At 32.0% G+C, this 22,042-nt stretch overlaps 1 long non-coding RNA gene across 1 annotated transcript in view; it reads right to left on the bottom strand.

Annotated features, from left to right (window-relative positions):
- LOC107863555 overlaps nucleotides 1–3,775 on the bottom strand; it is a 9,711-nt gene extending 5,936 nt beyond the window's left edge. The window contains exons 1-2 of the long non-coding RNA XR_001672321.2: nucleotides 3,530–3,775; nucleotides 3,291–3,408 (exon numbers count right to left, since the gene is read on the bottom strand). This is a non-coding gene — a long non-coding RNA (uncharacterized LOC107863555). The remainder of the gene's footprint in view (nucleotides 1–3,290; nucleotides 3,409–3,529) is intronic.
- Nucleotides 3,776–22,042: the final 18,267 nt, after the last annotated feature.

Here is a 22,042-nt window from a genome sequence, read left to right as displayed (position 1 = left end):
CAAAATCAATTCACTAAGAAAAATTATCAATCTTTGTTGTTTGGACCTTCTCAAAAGTTTTGAAAAATGTTCATACTTTCCTATTTAATTACACACCATGCCACGCAATAAATGCCCCTTGAAGGATATGGTGGGACCCATTAGTTTTCCTATTTGTCATAAATTGTATGGCACGTGCGTTTTCCATCTTTTTTCATTTCAATTTCCAAATTTGATTTATGTATTATTTGTTTTTGTTAAAATGTATTATTTTATTAGGTCTATATAAAATTGTTTAAATCATAATAATTAATCCACTTAATAAAAGTAAAGAAATTTTATTCTTTATTCGAATTTTATATAAAAAATAAAATTTCCTTCTTTACTTGTTTATTTTAGTAAAAAAAGAAAAAAAATATTATTTTAGTTTGATACTATTTTTATCATTAAGTATATGAAATACATAACCAAATTTAAATTTTAAAGTATATGTAATAAAATTAATTTAGTAAAATAAAATTTTTAATAAATATTTTTTTAAGATTATATCAAGTCAACATATACCAAATAAGAAAAAACGAAAGAATGACATCTAATAAGATTTTACTTTTGCAAAGAGTACATATACAAACATATTATGGAGTATTTGATTAAATATACTACTTTTATGAGTTGTTTTTCAATTGAAATTTTGAATGTTAATTATCCTTTGGCTTGTACTCATTTTCACTACCTCAAACTCAAAACAAATTTTTTAATATTTCATTACGTTAAACTTAATATATAAAACACATTGTATTCATATAAATTTATTCTATCAATTCGATATTCTTTAATTTATTTTTCTAAAATTAAAAATCTACCGAACTTATGATTTAAACTAAAGAAGCTTAATAACTAATCGGGTACGATTATATTGGTTTGTTACATCCCTAGAATCAACTATAAAACTAAATAACATCTTTCCTCTATGATTATTATAACTATAGATAATTGAGAATTTTAAATTTATTTAGAAAATCAATAGGCTATGTATATATTTAAACCAAAATAGATGATGCATTATTTAAATTATTATTTTAATAAAAATATATTATTAATTTTATTTTTTAAAATATTGGGCCCCTGCTAACACGGGCCGTTAGAAAAACTATTTTTAATATGTTAGCTTGTAGGAATTGAATAAAAGTTGTAGGAAATTTTAGTCATTTTACAAGATTATTTGCTTAAAGAATTTGTCTTTTGTGCTGCATAGTTCCTCCTAAATGTATTATAAGCGAATTACATAGAATATTTGCAAAATTCTTTTGGAACAATAAGGATACAGGTAGGAGCAAACATTGGACAACATGGGCTAAGGTTTGTCTACCCAAACAGGAAGGAGGTTTGGGTTTTAAATCCATATTTGAGGTGTCTCAAGCTATGCATGCTAAATTATGGTGCAGGACACAAAATACACAATGGGTCAACTTTATGTGAAATAAGTACTGCAAGAAATATATACCAACTCTGATGCAATGGAGAGGAGGCTCTCAATAGTGGAAATACATGTTGCAGAATAAGAATGTCTTAGAACAATAAATATGGTGGGAACCAAGGGGGGTTCTTCTATTATATGGTATGACAATTGGACAAGGATAAGCCCCTTTCATACTATGGATGCTAAAATGCCGACATGTCACCTTTTAATTGATATAGATGTGTTCATGAAGAAGACAGGTTGGGACTATGAAGAAATGCAAATGCAGCTACCCGTTCATATTGTAGAGCATATGAGACAACATATGGATCATATTAGGCAAACTAACTTGTCTGATAAACCTTGGTGGACAAAATCCAGTCATGGAAAATTCTCTGTAAAAAATGCTTGGAAAACACTGAGAAAAAAAGATGAGGTTTTAGAGTACTTCAAGAAGATATGGGTCAAGGGACTGGCATTTAAGATCTTTTTTTTTTGGGTGGAGAGTATGGAAAAGTAGGGTCCTTGTTGTTGCTGTTCTAGCAAACTGGAATCCTAACATTTCTGAAGAATGCGTTTGTTGTTCTAATCCTGGTATAGAGACAATGGATTATTTGTTTCTTAGAGGAGAAATTTCCACAACTGTTTGGAACTATTTTTCAAGTGCGGTAGGTATTATAGACTCTAGAATTCAGATAAAGCAAACTATGAAAATATGGTGGAATACATAAGGTAATTCTAGACAAAAATTGATTTTTCAAGCTTTACCTAACATTATTTTGTGGTTTCTATGGAAGAGAAGAAAAACTGTGCTACATGAAGGGACTTATTCTATAAACAAGCTCTTTTGGGACATCAATAATACAATCCAGAAGCTCATCAGACTTAAGTTTAAGTATATAGAGATTCCCGATACTTGGCCTCAAATGATAACTATTCTGGATGCTTTTAGGCCAACTTTTCAGTACAAAGTGGTGTCTTGGATAAATCCGCTTCAAGGTTGGTGGAAGTGTAATACAGATGGGGCATCGAGGGGCAATCCAGGACCTAGTGCTACAGCTTTCTGTGTTAGAAACTTTAATAGTGATCTGGTAGGTGCTAAGGGTCTGAAGATTGAAGATAGTATTAACACGGTTGCGGAAGCTATTGCTATAAGAGAAGGTCTATGGTACTGCAGGGAGAATGGTTTTCTTAATATCATTATTAAAACAGACTCTTCGGCTATGGTGAACATTTTAAATGGAGTCTGAAAAGTGCCTTGGAGTGTGACGCTGGAGATTAACTCCATTAACAGGCTAAGGGATTTACTGACAGTAAGAGTAAGAGTACAATACTTCTTAAGAAAAGAAAATGCTCTTGCTGATTATTTTGCTAACCTGGTTTTTGATTTTGCTGGTACATATGAATATAAAACATTCCAGGAAGTTCCTTCTAAAGGCAAGAGGTTAATAAATTTAGACAAACAAAGGACACAAAACTTGAGAATTAGATAGATTTCTGATTGAGTTTTAGGCTAAAAAGTCAACGCTATCTATGTTAGTTTAGGATACTAAAGGACTGCAGAAAGAAATTAACAACTAATACATTTGTGATGTCCAAATGATTTTTGGTTGGTTAAAAATACCATTCACCTGGTCAGAGCTTGAGGTGTTGAATATGGTAGTTAACCAAGACTCATAAAATATTAGGAGTGACAGCCTTAATGCATTTCTTAGTATTCATACTTGTTTCACTTAATCAATTGAATTATTTAATCTACGACCTTTGGCTTAAGATGGTGGTATTAATCTTCGGATTCAACCCATTAAAGGAAAGGTTGAAAATTAACGATTCAAGTGGTTAAGAGAATTACCTTGATAAGACGTTGATGTCTTGTAAGGGATAGATCAAACAGAAGCTCTAGTTTCAATCCAAGAATCCAAATATAATTCGGATTGATACTCATCGAGGTTACATGGGTTTCATAGCAGCTACAAATAAACAGAAGATGACTTTAATATACTTGAGAAGTTCTAAATATCAATGTTGGTATCAATTCCTTTTGGGATTCCTGTTGATAGTCAAATCTAATCAAGAAAGTTAAAGATTTACCTTTCTTTTTTGTGCCGATAAGAGGTTCATGGTGAATTGAAGTGGTTAACATCTTTAGGAGATTAACTCTGTGAATCTTGCACTTTTTTGGACGATTAATAAAATACTGAGAGGGAGATGAAGTTGCTGAACTCCTCACCTTCCACTTTCCTATTTCATCCAAAGATTTTTCCTTTTGTTTTTGTCCTTTCCTAGTTTATTACATTTGTTTTGGGTTGCGTTCAGATTGAGCCAAATTGGGTCTCATCAGTTATGTACCTTTTGTTTTCTTATTAATAATTCAGGCCTGTTGGCCTTTTAATAAAAAAAAAATAATCTACAAGCTATACTAAAATATCCTAAAATATAATAATGGATGGTCTCATAGTACTTTCCAAATTTGTCCTAGTTTAATTTAAATTGTTCAAATTTAATAAATTTAATAAGATAATAATTTTACATTAATTAATTATAACATAATATTTAAAGTAAATAAATTTTATTATTTTAATTGACTTTAATATTCAAAATTATTCTTTTAATTATTTATTTTAGTAAATTTAAATTCTAAAATTATTTTGGTCTTATATAGAAATACTAATATTTATAATTAAATTTAAAATTTTAAAGTATAAAACTAATAAATTTAATAAAATAAAATAAATTTCTAATGAATATTTTTTTAAGATTTGTGTTGACAATATGTATCAAGAAAAAAAGAAATAAAGAAAAACATAAAATAAAACTATTGTGACAGGTAAACATAATGCAGTATCCGGTAATATGTAATGATGTCGTATTTTATATATGCAAAACATGGTCTTCCGTATTTGATTAATATACTACTGTTGTGAGTTATTGATGATTGGCATTGGATATAATAAATTACGTTAATTTTGATAGGAGTAACATAATCAGTTTTAAAATTTAAACTCTAGACGTTAATTATCTTTGGCTTGTAATTATTTACATCACTCCAAACCAAAGCAAAAATTTTAACGTTATGTAAAACATATTTTACTCACATAAACCGAGACGGAGTGGGTATTCATATCTTATTGAAAAATATTATAAAAAAAATATAAATCACATAATTAACAACTTAAAAAATAATATAAATTACATAATTAATAACTTAATTTTTTTTTTAAATATAAACATTTGACTGACTGTCAAAATTATATTAGTGTCACTTGAACTGAAATAGAAGAAAAAATATTATAAATCATAATAATTAAAAATTTAAACTATTTTAATTAATTGATTATTTAAATTTTATTTGTGTCATATAAATTAAAATAAAAAAGTAACATAAATTGGGCCGTGCGATATCTATCTATCTACTTCTACTATCTACTACTATTATATAAGTGGTGATAACCACACAGGAGATGGACGACATGCTTGTATCACCACCTAGGGGCATTGTCATCTTTTCACACAATTACACTTGGTGGCATCTTCTAGCTTTAAATGTACAAATAAGGTCAATCGCATCAATAACATTTGCTCCACATCATGTAATTGATCTTATTTGTTTTCTTTATGCTGTTCCAATTTAACAGATATCTACTACAAGTTTCGTGTAGCTTTTTCACCGACTTAATTTTGCTTCTTCGTTGTTTACATCTGTGAGTTGTCTTTCATCACTGCTCTGATTTTGAATTTTATAGTTTGATTTGGAATTTTTCTCTGTATGTTCTGGGATTTGGTAATCCATGTGTCTTTTTGTGCGATTCTGCATGTTGGATGTATATATATTTCTAATTCATGTTTTTGTTGGTCATGAAATCAATTTGGGGGGTTTTTGCTTCTTCTTGAGAAACATCAGAATCTGGTCCTATATGATGGATCTGTGATGAAATCACTACTAACAACATCTGAATAAGTCAAAACTTCTTCATCAAAATTTTATTCTGTGTGATTTAGACTTGAGGAGTGTTTGAATTGAATTTCAACCAATTTAGTACCACATTTGTTGCTTTGTGTAGATCTTGGGTCTTTTTATTTCGTACTTTAAGAGAAAAGTTTGAATATAGTCTCTCATTTTTTTTGGATTTTCTATGCGCGATTTAGAGGAAACTAAGTCTTGGGGTTTCCTGTGAGTAGTATTTGGAAATGGATATTGGTAATTCTCTGAGCGCTGGTAAAACTCATATGTAAAACTCATTCTCTGTGTGATTTAAAAATTCACTGGTTGGTTAACTTTTGCTTTGCATTCTTCACACCAAATTACCCAAAAAGTAGTTCCATAGATATCGGGAGGATGTAAAGTATTTTGCCGGGCTTATCTGCGCTGGTTAAACTCATTATTTCAAAAGGTAGATATGAGCCTGTAACTTTAAGGATACAATGTTAAAAGCCTTAAAGATTAAAAAGGGCAGCCCAGTGCACCAAAGCTACCTCTATGCGCGTTGTTCGGGGAAGGGCCCCACCACAAGGGTGTATCGTACGCAGCCTTACCTTGTATTTCTGCCAGAGACTATTTCCAAGGCTTGAACCTGTGGCCTCCTGGTCATAGGCCTTAAAGATTGTGTCCATAAAACATAAATTTTAAGCCTGCCCTATACGAAGGTTTGTCGATACAATAATAACTAATAGCCTATAAAGGGTAATGATAGTCATTTTAGTTAATGAAAGATGTGAAAACGGACTAAAATTAAGTCATTTTAGTCATTTGAGTAGGTTTGCTCTCAAGTTTTCAAGGCAATTTCAGAAGATACGTAAGTGTATTCTATTAAAGGTGTCCTTAAATTGCAAATTGTTAGGCATGAATGGTAGCTTTTCTTCAAGTTTTAGGCTGAAGAAGGCTAGACAGTCTTTGCCTGGACCAAATTATGGGTGGAGATAGCAAAGAAAGCTTTTGTCTTAATGGATTATTTTCTTTGGAATTGTTTTTTTTTGGTTGGTCATTAGCTTAAAAGGTGTTGTTTATAGTTGGAAGCATGAGGTTTCAGAACCAAATGAAGATGAATCTTATTTTCTTCTTGAACATTTCAATGCCAACAAGGAACAAATTCAAGCTTTAGCTACCTTATTCTTTGAAAAAGATCAGGTAATGCTCATATTTAACATTAACATCTTTCTAAAAACAAAGGGGATAGCTTTGAATTTCTTTACAGTAAATAAAAACATTCTAAGAGAACAGAAATACCTTGACTAATTTACTGCTTACTACAAACAATTGTTCAGACTTTTATTTTTAAAATATCCAAATCCTAGATAGCAGTAGATTTTGTTAAAAAACAAAACTGTCTTGAATGACATAAGATTTAGATTTTAGCTATCCCACTCAAAAAGAGGGGTAGTATTTTAATTTTGTTCCAGATCTGCAGCCTATAGCAGAAGAATCAAAATCCTTGTAATTGCCAAACATATGGGAAATTTCAAGTAGATATCTTTACCAAGAATTAGCTTATCCTCAACCTTCTCATCCACAACAGTCTCTACCAAATTAAGAGCAAGCTGTTCAAGTTTAACGCACTTATCAAATCTTTGGTTGACCATCCAAAGCTAGGAAACAATATAAGCCTTAAAAAAGGCAAACTTGTATTACATTGAAAATCAGCAAATAGCAAAACAACCTTAGTTAGACATTATTTTGTAATTAGCATGGGCCACAGAACTGAAAATGTGCATAAACAAAATAGTTCAGGCTAGCTAATATGGAGGAAAGGAAGTGTATGTAAGTTAATTCTCACCTGTTTCTGTTGTTTTGTTTAGGTAAGAAAGTGTAGAAAGACACACTCAAAATTAAGCACTGGAGAAGCTGCAGAAGTTTGGGAGGACATGGTGTCTTTTCACTTTAAATTTTTCTTTCCTTTCAAATGAACACATACAGGAAAAGAACTTCCTTTTTCCTATATTATTTACAATTTTCTCAAGAAATACATCTTGTAGCAAAAATTCTACAGATGTCACAAATTATCAGTTAACACACAAATTACTTCACAATTTGGTAGTCTCATACTAAGATCATTTTTGGCTACGACCAAGCTGGCTCAGACACCATGGTTGTTTAAAAAAAGAAAAGAAAAAGTAATGTATAGTATGCTGGTTGATTAGAACTTGTAGATTTAAGTTTTACTAGAGTGATATCAGGAATCTATCTACTCTATTTGATGATTCCTTTGTGCCTTTCAAAAATGTTAATCGGTATACACCTATTCATTTCAATTTTGTGGTAAGTTTTTGTTATGTGTTTCTACTGGTGGTTTTACTTCTTGGGGGTGCCTATGCATATCAGTTCAGAAATCAAAGCTGTACTTTTTATATTTTGTTACCTTATATTTTCTGAATAATTACATGAAGTTTTTATTCTAATGTAGAAAGAATAGACTATGGTTAACTGCGTCTCATAGTTTATTAAAGCTTCAGGCATCATGTATATCCTCTGTCATCTTTTATTCTAATTTCTCAAAAAGCTAGCATACTAAGAACCAATCCACTTCACCATAAAAACTTTCTGAAAAATAACATGTCAAAGTAGATTGTAACTGACGAATGAAAGAACTCATACCCAAACTCAAGGGAGATTAAAAATATCAAACTCAAGGTTTCAACTTTGATTCCTCAATGAAATTGGAAATTGAAACTTTCGAAGAGAATCGAAAAATGCCTAAATGAAAGAAGATGGCAGTAAAATGATAATGATTTCGGAAAATATTTGCAATTTTCGTTTAATCTTGCTGAGTCAAACAAAGTCTCACATATATAGAAGAATATATATCTAAGTAAATATTACATACAACATATTTATTTGGATTGAGCTCCAGATCTTTGTATGCTACATCCTAAATAGATATGCCCTGGAAAATCAAATAATGTTATAAAAGCTGGGCGGTTAAGTTGGTGTTGATACTGGATGACCATTTATTCATAAGTTTATCTTTATTAAAAGGTATCCTGCAAAGCTTCTTAAGGATGGGGTTGGGGTGATTCAATATTCATTCAACAAATAAGAATTTTCCTTTTCCTACAGTAATTTCAAGCGCATACCTTGGATGTCCTGATTTAAATGACAAGCACTGGTGAAGCAGTCACTCTTAACAGATTGAGCATTTTTCATCTTTAAATTCAAACATATTTTCTTTTGCTTTTTCCATGTATCTATATCACGACAAGAAGTATTTGCTTGACTACAGATGTTACCATCAAAGCCTAAAGATTTGGTACATCAACAAGGCTGGTCTCTTCTTTTTTTTCCTTGGATGAAATTCCTTTTCCCTCTTAGAATACAAGAGTCAATTAATGTGAGAAATAACTCTATTCAAAACTTAAGATTCTATTTAAAGATGAATCTCACTTATTTATTGTATACACACTATTCGCTTCGACTCCTCAACATTGCTTGAAAGAATTACATACCTATTATATAAAGTATGTTGTCATTTAAGATAACTTATGCAGTGAAAGTTCTTGTTTTATGAAATTAAGGTTGATATGATCGCTGAATCCGCAGGTGTAATGACTTGTGATAAAAATAACAATCAATTCTGCTCAGCAAAAAAGGATGCTGATATGAAGCTTCGACGACGTGAAATATATAAACAAGTTTCTATAGGAAAAAAAAAGGCGCTTTTGCTGCAGCGTCGAACAAACAGACAAGAGTTAAAGAGGATTACTATTTCAAAAGCTGGAGATTTTCATGTACAAACTCAACATGCAGGTCACTTGATGTATCTGTTAAGCTATTAAATCTCATTCTTTTTCAGTTATGTTATATTTTTTCATTCTGACACATTGTGAAATTTGTTTTGGCATATAATTATTTTCATGCAAGGGGGCACATCCGACCAACCAACATCATCTTGTTACAATTCAAAACTCCCAAAACAAACTCCTCTGATCATACGAGAACCGACTCCTCTTACTGAAATAAGTGGTATTACCATAGCAAACACCATACTTTTGTTGATCTTACAAAAAGTGTAATTTATTAATATTCTCCATTTTTATGTGTGTTGTTGTGTCTGTTCTTTGTATTAGTTATCCGTCCTCAAATACAAGTCACCGCATTTTACCACAATTCAAAAAATGAAAAGATATATTCAACCCCTTTGTGATTCACGAAACAGGTAACTTTGTCTCTATAATTATATAAAGTGAATAACATAACTAATATTATTTTCATTTCCAATACAGTTTTTATTGGAAACTTACTTACTTTCGATGCACATTAGGCTCAACATCCGGTGCATCTACCTTTGTATCTGAAAATCCCGTTCCAATGGACTTCTCTACAATTTCAACGACAGGTTTTACTACCAACGCTTTCTTCTTCCGTTTTACAATTGATTATGACTAACTGACCATAAAAATGCATTATGGTAAATGTTTTAACCAATAAATCTGATCTTACGGCTTTACCCGTTACTTGTGAGAACCAAAGAACATACCTTACTCATTGTCTATGAATGAAGTAGTTGAGTGCTATGATCAAAATAATTTTTTATTCTCTTATACTGTAACTATTACACAAAATTAAGTTGTCTTTTCCCGGTATTAGGCTCAACACCTACTACATCTAACTTGCAATGTGATCCGGCTTCCAAGGTTATTCAACATAAAGGTTTGCGCTAATCATTTGTTGTAATACCTTCATATTCTACTTGCAAATTCATTCTATTTATTTAATTATGTAATGGAAAAAGTATGCATCTCACAGGCAACGAAACAAAGGCCGTGTAAATATACGAGAAGCCTTATCTGAATACGTCCGTTTAAAGACTGTTCCTTATTGTAAACTTTACGGTGCAAAAAGATTCGAATATGAGGCTTCTGGATTTTGTTGCAACAATGGCTCCATCAAGTTAGTTTCCTATCCAGTAACTACTGAACTACAAAATTTATACTTTGGAAATACTGAAGAATCTGTTCATTTTTGAACATACATTAGAACATACAATAACATGTTTGCATTTACATCACTTGGCGTAAATTATGACAAAGAATTGGCAAAAAGAAATAACGGCATCTACACATTCAGAGTTCAGGGTCAAATGTACCACTTTATAAATGACTTACTCCCTGCTAATCAAATAGCAAAAAACCTTCAACTATACTTTTATTATACTGATAACGAAATAGCTAATCGAATGGCATGCTCTACTAAAGTTCATGAATCAATAGTTGCACAACTTATAGACATACTGAGAATTAATCCATATTCTATTTTCCTTAAATCCTTAATAGATGTTCCCGATTTATCAAACTTTTACATTGCACTTAAAAGTGATTTTGGTTTAGATCAACGGGTATACAACCTTCCAAATACATCAGAACTGGTAGGAATATGGGTTGAAAAAGAATTCAACGAAATTAGTTCCGCACCTCATATTCAAATTTATACTCACAGCAATAGATCTCAAATATTAAACTATTATTATGGATGTTATGATCCGTTGCAATACCCATTATTATTTTCATACGGCCAAAGTGGTTGGCACTGTGGTATTAAAAAAATTCCCCACCAAAAGGAACTTCTGAACGTCGAGCTTACTGTGAGCATGGACATTTACCAAATATAAAAAATGTGTGTTCTATTGATGGATATCTTGATATGGAGGCTCAAAATTTAGAAAAAGAAAAGCGAAAAAGAGACACTGTATCTGTTCGTGAATATTACTGCTACAAACTTCAAATGAGAGAAAATGAAACAAATGAAACTTTACATTTTGGAAGATTGCTTCAACAGTTTTCAGTCGATGAATACATAAAACTAGAAACACAAAGATTAAATTTCTATTCATTTAATCCAGATTTGTTTATAACAGAAATGTTACAAGGATTCCTCGATGTTTTAAGACTTGGGGAAAAAATGGTTTCAATATTGAAAAACAAACATTCATTCCTGTTAATTTTACTGGAGGACCAAGAGATATGCGTCGATGATACATGGATGCTACTGCTTTAGTATAACATTTTGGTAAACCTGATTTATTCATAACCATGACTTGTAACCCATCGTGGCCAGAAATAAAAGACCATCTGTTATCAACTGATGAAGCGCAAAATAGACCTGATTTAATTAGTAGAGTATTTAAAGCAAAGATTGAAGAACTTAAGACAGACATATTAAAAAGAAACATTTTTGGAAAAGTTGCGACTTTCATGTACACGATAGAATTCCAGAAACGTGGTCTACCCCATGCACACTTTCTTGTTATACTTACCAATAAATACAAATTATTGACTACAGAATCTTATGATAACGTGGTTTGTGTGGAATTACCTGATTCTAATTCACAAGAATATTTACTGTCACTTGTTCGATTGCATATGATGCATGGACCTTGTGAAAATTTAGATCCGACAAGATTATGTATGCGAAAACAAGGTCATTGTAAATTCAAGTATCCAAAAAATTTTGCCGATAAAACATCAAAAGGCAAAAATTCATACCCAATTTATAGAAGGCGAAAAACATGAGATGTTGTAAAGATCAGAACTAAATACCTTGATAAGTCATGGGCTGTCCCGTACAATCCTTTCTTACTTAGCAAATTTAACTGTCATATAAATGTTGAAATTTGTTCAGATATTAGAGCTGTTAAATATATTTACAAATATATCTGCAAAGGACATGACAAAATTGCATTTCACACACACAACAATGATATAGGAATAGAAATCGATGAAATAAAAGAATATCGATCTGTTAGATGAGTATCTCCACCCGAAGCTACATGGCGTTTATTTGCTTTCCCAATTAATGAAATGAATCCAACTGTCTATCATCTTCAATTACATCTTGAGGGATAACAATCCATTTCTTTTAAGACTGCAGCAAGCGTTGATTCAATTATAAATAATTCGATGATTAGAAAAACAATGTTGATGGAATTCTTCATTATGAATACAGAAAATGAAGATGCTAAAGAACTGAACCTATTGTATAAAGAATTTCCACAATACTTTGTATGGTGGGTGCAATATAAAATGTGGACTCGATGACAAAAAGGTAACTTTATTGGACGTGTTGTAACCTGTCATCCAACAGAAGGTGAAAGATATTATTTAAAATTATTATTAATGAATGTAAGAGCACCAAAATCATACAAAGATCTACGAACTGTTAATGAAGTACCTTACAATACATTTAGAGAAGTCGCTGAAAAGAGAGGATTGCTTCTGTCTGATAATAATTTGACTGAATGTATGGAAGAAGCTGTGAGTTATCAAATGCCATATAGTTTAAGACGTTTGTTTGCAACATTGTTAGTATACTGTGATCCTACAAATCCAAGAGAGTTATGGGAGAAATTTGAAATGCCTATGTCTGAAGACTTCAAAAATTTACCAAACGCTGAAGTAAAAAACATCCAATACAAAGTTCTAAATAATATTAATGACATCTTATGTTCTATGGGACATAACATTAATGATTATAAATTAATTTCAACAAATTTTCAGCCTTCTATTACTGCAAATGAAGCAAAAGAAATTTATTTTGAAGGAAACATTATTGTTACTGAAGAAGAATTATCATTGGAGAAAAAGTTAAAATCTGAACAACGAGCAGCATACAATGTGATTATGGACAGAATATTTTCTGACAACCCAGGAGATTTTTTCATAGATGGTCCAGGAGGAACAGGTAAAACTTTTTTATATCGAGCTTTATTAGCTATAATACGATCTAAAGGATTCATTGCTTTAGCAACCGCAACTTCTGGAGTTGCGGCTTCTATCCTTCCTGGTGGTCGTACAGCTCATTCTCGCTTTAAAATTTCTATTGATATTGATGAAAACTTTAGTTGCAATATTAGCAAACAAAGTTCACTTTCATGTTAATTCGAGATGCTAAATTAATTGTCTGGGATGAAGTGTCGATGGCAAAAAGAAAATGATTGAAACCTTTGATCTACTTTTGAAAGATTTATTGAACACAAATATACTTTTTGGTGGTAAAGTTGTTGTCTTTGGTGGTGATTTTAGATAAAAACTACCGGTTGTTCGAAATGCAAAAAAAGAAGATTTTATTTATCAAAGTTTATTATATTCGAACATTTGGAATCAATTAGAAAAATTACAGTTGTCCAAAAACATGCGTGCAAAAACAGATCCAGCTTTTTGTGAATATTTAATGAGAATTGGAAATGGAAAAGAACCTGTTAACTCTGAAAATAAAATTAAAATTCTCAATTCATTTATTATTCCTTTTACTACTGAAAAAGAATCATTGAATGTATTGTTTGAGGCAATATTTCCAAATTTCCATTTGTTTTTCTGCAATTCAACTTCAACAACTTCTCATGCCATCTTAACAATGAAAAATGGGTTTGTCAACGAAATAAATGATATGCTTATCAATAAATTTCCTAAGGATGCTAGAATATACATTGCAATTGATGAAACTATAGAACCAAGTGATCAAAGCCAATATGAAGATTTTCTGCATACCTTATATCCTACTGGTTTGCCTTCATATAAATTAGTTTTAAAAGAAAATTATTCAATTATATTATTGCGGAATTTGAATCCTTCTGAGGGTTTATGTAATGGTACTCGATTAACATGTTGTGATTTTAAAATACATGTTATAAGTGTAAAAATTACAACTGACAACTTCAAAAATACTCATGTATTCATTCCAAGAATACCATTACTAACATCACAAGATGAAAAATTACCAGCTCAGTTTAAAAGAACACAATTTCCAGTCAAATTATGCTTTTCTATGACTATAAACAAAGCGCAAGGTCAAACATTAGATTTCGTTGGAATTTATTTATGAGAACCAGTGTTTTCACATGGCCAACTTTACGTCGCGTTATCAAGAGCAAAAACTTCAAATAATGTCAAAATATTAATTCGACCCCCAAACCAGATAGTCATGATGACAATTCCACATATAATATAGTTTATGATGAGATTATTCAAAAAGCTTTTCCATGAATCTTTCATATCATACTTTCTCAACTTAGGACTTACACGATCTTTATGACATATTTGTTTTCACAAATAATTTAAATTCTTGAACATATAAATACTCATCGATTTTTCTTTACTTACTGAGACAAAATGAATGGCTGTAGAGCTACTGTTCGTACACAGTCACGATAGATGTAAATGATACATTCTCTGTACAAATAAAGTATCTAATAACAAAGATGATGGCCTTTTCAGGTAGTTGCATTCATTCTTTTTATAATCAATCAAGGGGAACATTTCTAATTCTTAATTCTATAAAGTTTAATTCTATAATGTTTTGACTTGTGTGTTGAGTGTCTCAATTTTTGTTACTTAAGAAAATTGTGTTGTATCCAGGGAGTTACTCAAGGATTTCTGCTCAAGTTCAAAGAATGTGAAACCTGAGCATATTATCATTTTCAGGTATAATTTCTACAAAAACGAGTTTACTGAACTGATTACTACACATTACAAGTTAATTATTGTTAATTATTAAGTTGTCATCGTTGTACAAAGATGGAGTTAGTGAGTCCCAGTTTAACCAAGTCATAAATATTGAACTCAATCAGATTGTTGAGGTTTGAGTGTGCAGTATCTACAACCTTACTTTATTTATGAAAACCTCTTTATTTCTGATCACCAAATATGACACTAACTGTTATCATTGCACAAAAAAACCACCACACACAGTTTTTTCACACCAACTCACTAGACAATGTTCCTGTTGGTTTGTACTTTTAGGCTTTAGCTATCAAGCTTGTGTTGATGGGTGTTCATGCTAGACCTATTGTGGTTACAAATCCCTTCTTTTGAGTTTTCTTTCCATCATTTGTGTGCTATTCAGGAAACAACAAGACCCACACACTACCATGTTCTACATAATGAAATTGGATTTTCTACAGATAATATGCAAGAGCTGGTTCATTCATTGTCCTTCGTGTAAGAAAGCAATCTCCTTTTGTAAGGAACTTAAACATCCAACAAACGATTTTTATTGTACATAAACAACAGTTCTCAAAAAACCAAAAAAAATTAACAATTCTAAATCATGTTTGCAACTTTGATCAAGTAATATTTGTACACATTCTATCTTTGATGTTTTATCTGTGCCAAACTTTTTGACAAAGTCTCCATTGGTGAAGAGAACTTAAGCTAATTTATGGATATGTTGTGATGGATGCCACAAATCTTCAAATTATAGTCCTTGTTGTATATTTTTTTGTTTTGTTGTGCTTTTTGTGTTTTGTACTTGACAATGTTATTGTGACACATTTATTTTCTTATTTCCAGCATATTTCTTTTTTATGCAGTTATTTAAGAGTTGTTTTGTCACATATTCACTCCCAAATTATAATTGCCCAAGAAAACCAACTCAACCTTTGTGTTGTTACTGTGTTGTAGCAACCCAGTGGCGAAATGAGAGTACAAATAAAATTTAATAATCTGTTCATAGAAGGAATCTTCCCAGGACTATGCAACCATTAAATTCCTTGCATAATCACAAGATTTATTTAATCAAATATTTAATGCTTTGTAAATACGCATATGTTGGGCCGTGCAACACGTGGGCATCCCCTCTAGTAGTCTATATAGAGATAGACTAGTCTAGTATATAGATAGATAGATTTCTCTTTTTTCTTTGTATCAGACAAAGACAAACCACTAATCGAAACCGTTGAACCAACCGCCCATGGCATTTTCCATTTTTTTTCCTTCCCACCTCGTCAGACTCCATCTTCTCCTTTTCTTCCTTCACAGTCACCATTTTTCTTACCGGCTAAACGCTTGCTTTAACACTCTTTTTCTCGTTCTTCTCGCTCTTTTTTCAAAAGATCCTTATGACGAAGCCTGAAATTGATAAGAAGAAGAGTTTTGGAATTAAATTTCCATGGTTAATTGGTGCTTTACTTGTTGTATTCCTAGCTGTTTACCTTAGTAACATCGTTCAATTCCCTTTCTCCAATAACACTTCTTGCTATTTTCAGTTTTTTCTTCCTTTTTTTTTGTTTTCGAGAATGAGTTGCGTAATAATTTATTTCTCATAAGAATTAGTACCAAATAAAGTGGTATTAGTAATGTTAGAATTAGTTATGCTGAAATTATTTCTTATTCATTGTTTGATTTTATCATAGTAATGACAGTTTTGTATTTACTCATGCTTATCCATGCAAGTATAGTCCTGGTATTACCAATATCATGGTTTCAAATGCAGTAGTTATACACCATTTATACATATACTAAAAACGCGACATAATAAAGAATTAAATAATACCATAATTAAGTTCTTTAATACATCCGACCAACCTATCTCGTAGTTTTTTTGCTTTAATTATAATTATTCAACTGACATCATTTTTATTGTTGTTTTGAGTTTTTTTTCTGAGTTAATGGTGAAAAATACACCAAAAAGTATTTCAATTTTTTGAGTTTTAGGTGTGTGAGTGTAATATCTAAATGTCGTCGACTATTTAGCAAAATATATCAAGACTATTAATTGTTTGAGTTTCATACTTGAACTTTTAGTTAGGAAAAATGAACAACTAATAGTTTAGGTGTGATGAAAAATAGTTGGTGACAATTTAGGTACGAAACTCAAAATCGAAATACTTTAGGTGTATTTTTCACCATTAACTCAAATGAATCGAAATACTTTGAGTGTAATTTTTTACCCTTTTTTTGGGATAGAGTTGCTATTATCTGAAGCAATAGCACTGTTTGATATTGTTTTTAGGCTTCTTGAATTGTGTAGATTGAAGTGATGATGATGATGTGAAGTTCTAATTCATGGAATATGAATAATGTAATGTTACAAAAGAAAAGTTTTGTCAGAATATATAGATTATTCATATCGTGTTCTCAGCTAGTTCTGTAGTGAGGTGTAGTTGGTTGATTGATTGATTTTGTTTCACTATGTTGGGATGTCACTCTTTGATTTCTCTGTTTGGATGGAAAATTAAGAAAAGGATTAATGACTTGCTTAAATTTTTTGATTTTTCCTGAAGATAGTTAAAACTGTGATTTTTTACTATTTGTTCCTGTTCTAGTCCTAATTTTTAGCTGAGATTATTTTATTTTTTGATTGATTATTTGGACTGATGGATCAATACTACTTGAAATTCAGTCTTAAGAGTGACGCCACAAAGTACAAAATGTGATTCTTTTTCGTCCCTTTTAAATTTATAGAAATAGATTTTCTGAGTTGGATTTTGCTTGGGTGGACATTTTGTAGGGGGTAGGCAAGTATAATAAGGTTGTGGAGGAATATTGCTGTGACTTCAGGGCCGTGAATCAGCTTAACAAGGAAGTACTACATTGATTGCTAAAAGAACTTGTTTAAACCCCATTTTTCAGATATTTCAAGGTATGCATTTAATCATGTCTCATGGAAATTTTTTAATATGCTCATTTACTTGGTCCATGTGTTTAAACTATTTGATCTATTAGTTGTAAATCCTGCTATATTCCTCATGTAGAAATTATGTACTGGTTGTTAGTTCTTGAATCAGATCATCAAGAAGTGGTGGTCTCGCTTCTCTGCTTGGATATCTTAGTAGTACTTATGATTGTGTACAATGTGATTTTCCTTGTCTAAATTTCTTTACAGTTTTCATTTAAAAGTATGTTGCACTGATATGAACGATCAGTGTTCTATGTATCTGACGTCAACAACATGCAAGTATTTGATAGTCCTCGACTGTTACCAGTAAAGGAATAACAAGACGTGATCGACTTTTTATGGTTTCAGCTAATAGCCCATGATGCTAATTTTTTCATCTAATAGCCCTTGAATGCTAAGTTCTAACAAGTAACAACAATTAATATGTATCACGTGCAAAATTTGCTTGCTCCATCTGAAGGCGTTTGATAAACCCATCTCTAAAATTATAGAGACACTCCATACAAGATTTATTCCATGAAAGTTTGTGAAGTTGCAAGCTAATTTCCTTATCGTTGGAACTTAGAAGGGTTGAAGTTTCTCTTGAAAAGGGTGCTCATCTCCATGATGTCCCCTTATGGGCATCCTTAGATTAATATGAAGGGCCATGGAGAAGCTATCTAAACATGAAGGGCCATGGAGAAGCTATCTAAGTTTGCAGAGTTATCCATGGCAAAGATATATAGAGTTAAAACCATCTCATCATTCCCAAAGTTTTTTGAAACCACCCCCCTTTTGTTGGAAAATAGTTGGAAAAGATTTCCCTTCCCGCTTCAAGCTCTTTGGATGTATAGTGATCAATTTAATTCTTGTTAAAACATCAAACTCCTAGCGGGCAGAAGTTGAGCCACTTGGTCCACTGTGGTGTACTGGTGTAAGGCCACCACATTAAATATTATAGGGGCTCTGTAGTACAATCGTGTAAGGATGTCATGATGTTCCTGTCATCGTGAAGTCTGACTCATTGGACACTCGGGGAAGATATGTTGAGATGTAACTAATATAGAGTGTTACTTTTAATTTATTTCATTTAGCCAGTGGAATCAACTGTACTTCGGGTATCCTTAATGTCAATGAATCTGAGATTTTTTATTTTTCTAAACACTTCTTCTGGGGAACTGGTAGCTGGAGACAGGAAGGCGGCAGTATAATTATGTGTATTTATTTCTCGTCATAAATACTGAACTTTTGTCTTTCCTCTTATGTATATTTGTCACAGTCTTTCATATCCATTGTAATCCCTTTAAGATTATATTATATATGCCATACATTTGTTGTCTTTAGTAGGGAAAAAAATCTAGAATCCAAATGTTTTCAAGAAAAAATTTGTTTTATCTTTAAAGGAAATCAGTTAGTATAATCACATAGAAGTCTGACCTAAAAGTACTTGCTAGAAAAACAAGTACGACTAAGAAATAGTTTCTGTAGGATGGGATAACTAGTTAACAACACATGTTTTCATCTTTAAATAGTGACAACAAGGAATGTAAACTCAAATGTGCAACCTCTCTAGTCTTGTAACATGAAGAAAACATATTTTGAATATTCAATTTAAAGCTCAACCATCTTGTCCGAGAGGAAACCTTGTGTTTGAAGTTGTTCTGATGGAAGAGAAGCTATGCTCTTTTGTATATAAGCCGTAGTGCGATTTCACATCTTGCTTCTCTTCCACATATTATGTTATTGATGGATCTGTATTCTACAGTTGCCTATTTTGACGCATTCAAGTTTTCTGCTTATTGAAATTGATTATTCCTCCTCAGTTTTTTGATACTTTGATATGGTCTCCTAAGTGCTAATTTATCAGTTCTATCATTTGCTTCTAAATTTCCATCTTTATATTTTCTTTATGTTTCTTAAATAAGGTTTGTGATTCTCTTTCAACTTTTGCATATGATTTAATTTATGGTTCGATGACATAAGCTCCAGTTCCAAACGAGAGCTAATGCAACCTACTGTTTATGCTGTCGTCACTTGCTTCCCTCCTATTTTATACTTTTTCATAATGCATTGCTCATATTTCTAATATTCTTACTTGCCGTTGCTGATCCAGTTCCATTTTTGTCCTACTGTATATTATATTTGCAGGTTAAGTTGTGGTGTGATTGTCCATTCTGGCCAGATGATGGCATATGCCATTTACGAGACTGCAGTATATGTGAATGCCCAGAAAATGAATTTCCTGAAAGCACTCTCTAATTGTTGTGTAAATGGCCAGCAAGAATAGAGGAAGAATTTATGGTGGAGGAAAAAAAAATATGAAGCCAAAGGGGATTGGTTGTAGATGAAATATGTGGAGTGGGAAGATTGATAGAACGAGAAAAGAAAGTCAAAAAGTAAGAGAGAGGAAAAAGAAAGAAGGAAAAAATGTAAAGAAAAAAACTAGAAATGAAAAATATGCATCGCGTGGGGATACGTCCAGAGATGATTAGTGGTTTGAACACTAGCGTATAACTCAGGGGTAGGGGATAAAATAATGTTATGAACCATATTTTCAAAACCATTAAAGTCAATGCACATAATCATATATACATATAAACATGTCATGCAATGAAAGGGAAGGAGTTTTAGCATGAAGGAAAACTTTATCCTGGACTATGTAGCTCAATCATCATAAATCGGCATCCACGAGCTATATGGGTTCAGCTCTCGCTGCTGAAAAGGCTCCAGTGCGTGTATACCGCACGAATCGAAGGTATCAAGGAAGATCAGAGAATGCCCCAACCCTACATTAATCCAAGATATAAATATATCAATAGTGTGGACTATGCATATAGGTCATCAAGATCAAACCTCATGTTGGCAAATATGAGTTTCCAGTACAAGTCATCCAAGACCCACACCTTCATGACTTCTCTACATAACCCTCATTTAGATCAATTTAAAAGTAAGTTTCACATAACTCATTTACTAACCAATGAACCAACCATTAAGACGCACCATGAGTATCATCATACCCTTTTACTTGCAAGCTTATCTTTATGCCATAACAAGCACATTAACTTGGGGGAATGCCCTGACTCCCTTTGTTCATTAAATCAAATCAATGCGCACAAGGCTTTCAAAATCCATGTTCATTGTTTAATTTTTAATGCAATGCAATATCATAGGTGAGCAAGTCAAACCAATTGGTAAATTCACAATTCAAAGCTATTTACACAAGTGGGTTGAGGGAACACCATTATTTAAAATCAATTCCAATTTCAAAATACCAATTTTGGGGGAAACCATGTCCCTTTAATTTAATCACCATTTCCATGCACCACATAAGTCAAAAACCACCAATAAAGCATAAACAATGCATAATAAATCATGAAAAAATAATATAAGAATCAACCATACCAGAACCCTCAATCATATAAAAAACCACATTCAAAACCATCCCATTAAACCATTAAGATACATGCTTTTCATAAATTACAATTGGGGAAGAGTAACATGTCTGAAATATTAAGAGTTATGTAGGGAATTTGCCTATGAGAGCTCTAATTGATAATCTTCTTAGAAATCCTAAGTATCGTGCTTGAGAGAATTTAGAGAGAAGAGAGTGTTTTGATTAAGTTATGAATGAGAAATAACCCCCTTGAGTGCTTTATGGACGTGGGGTTTTAATTGGGTAACAAAGAAATTCTCTAAAGTGTCCTCAACTTAAAAGCTAAAATTGTCGCTAGTTACTATGGGTCATATTTCGACTCGTAACGACACATTACAACTCGTCACCACGAGTCATAGCCAAGACAATGTCATTAGGCACACATACTGTTGACCCTACGACATACATCCATTGACTTGTTAGGGGACCTTTACAACATTAGTCCTATTTCTACCCTTGTAAAGTGTGGCCTAAAGTAGCAGAAAGTGTGTCCTTTGATCAAAGGCTACGCTTTCGGACTTTAGGCAACACTTTTTTGAGGGTGGCCTATAAAGGCGTAACCTTTGACCTTAGGCCACGCTTTTCAAGTGTTGCCATATCAGCTACATTTATAAAGTGTGGCCATTAAGCTATAAAGGACACGCTTTGCAGCTTCTCATTGGCAATACTTTTATCTAATAAAGCTACACTTTCAAGTGTTGCTTTTGCTTTGTTATTGGACACGCTTCACAAGTGTACCCCTTTTTAGTACCTCTATAACAACACTTGAAAAATGTGTTTTTTTCTTGACGGAATACATATACAGGCCCCT

This window comes from Capsicum annuum, chromosome 3 (assembly GCF_002878395.1).
Source record: "Capsicum annuum cultivar UCD-10X-F1 chromosome 3, UCD10Xv1.1, whole genome shotgun sequence".
Lineage (NCBI taxonomy): Eukaryota > Viridiplantae > Streptophyta > Magnoliopsida > Solanales > Solanaceae > Capsicum > Capsicum annuum.
This window is presented reverse-complemented; position numbering and strand designations above follow the sequence as displayed.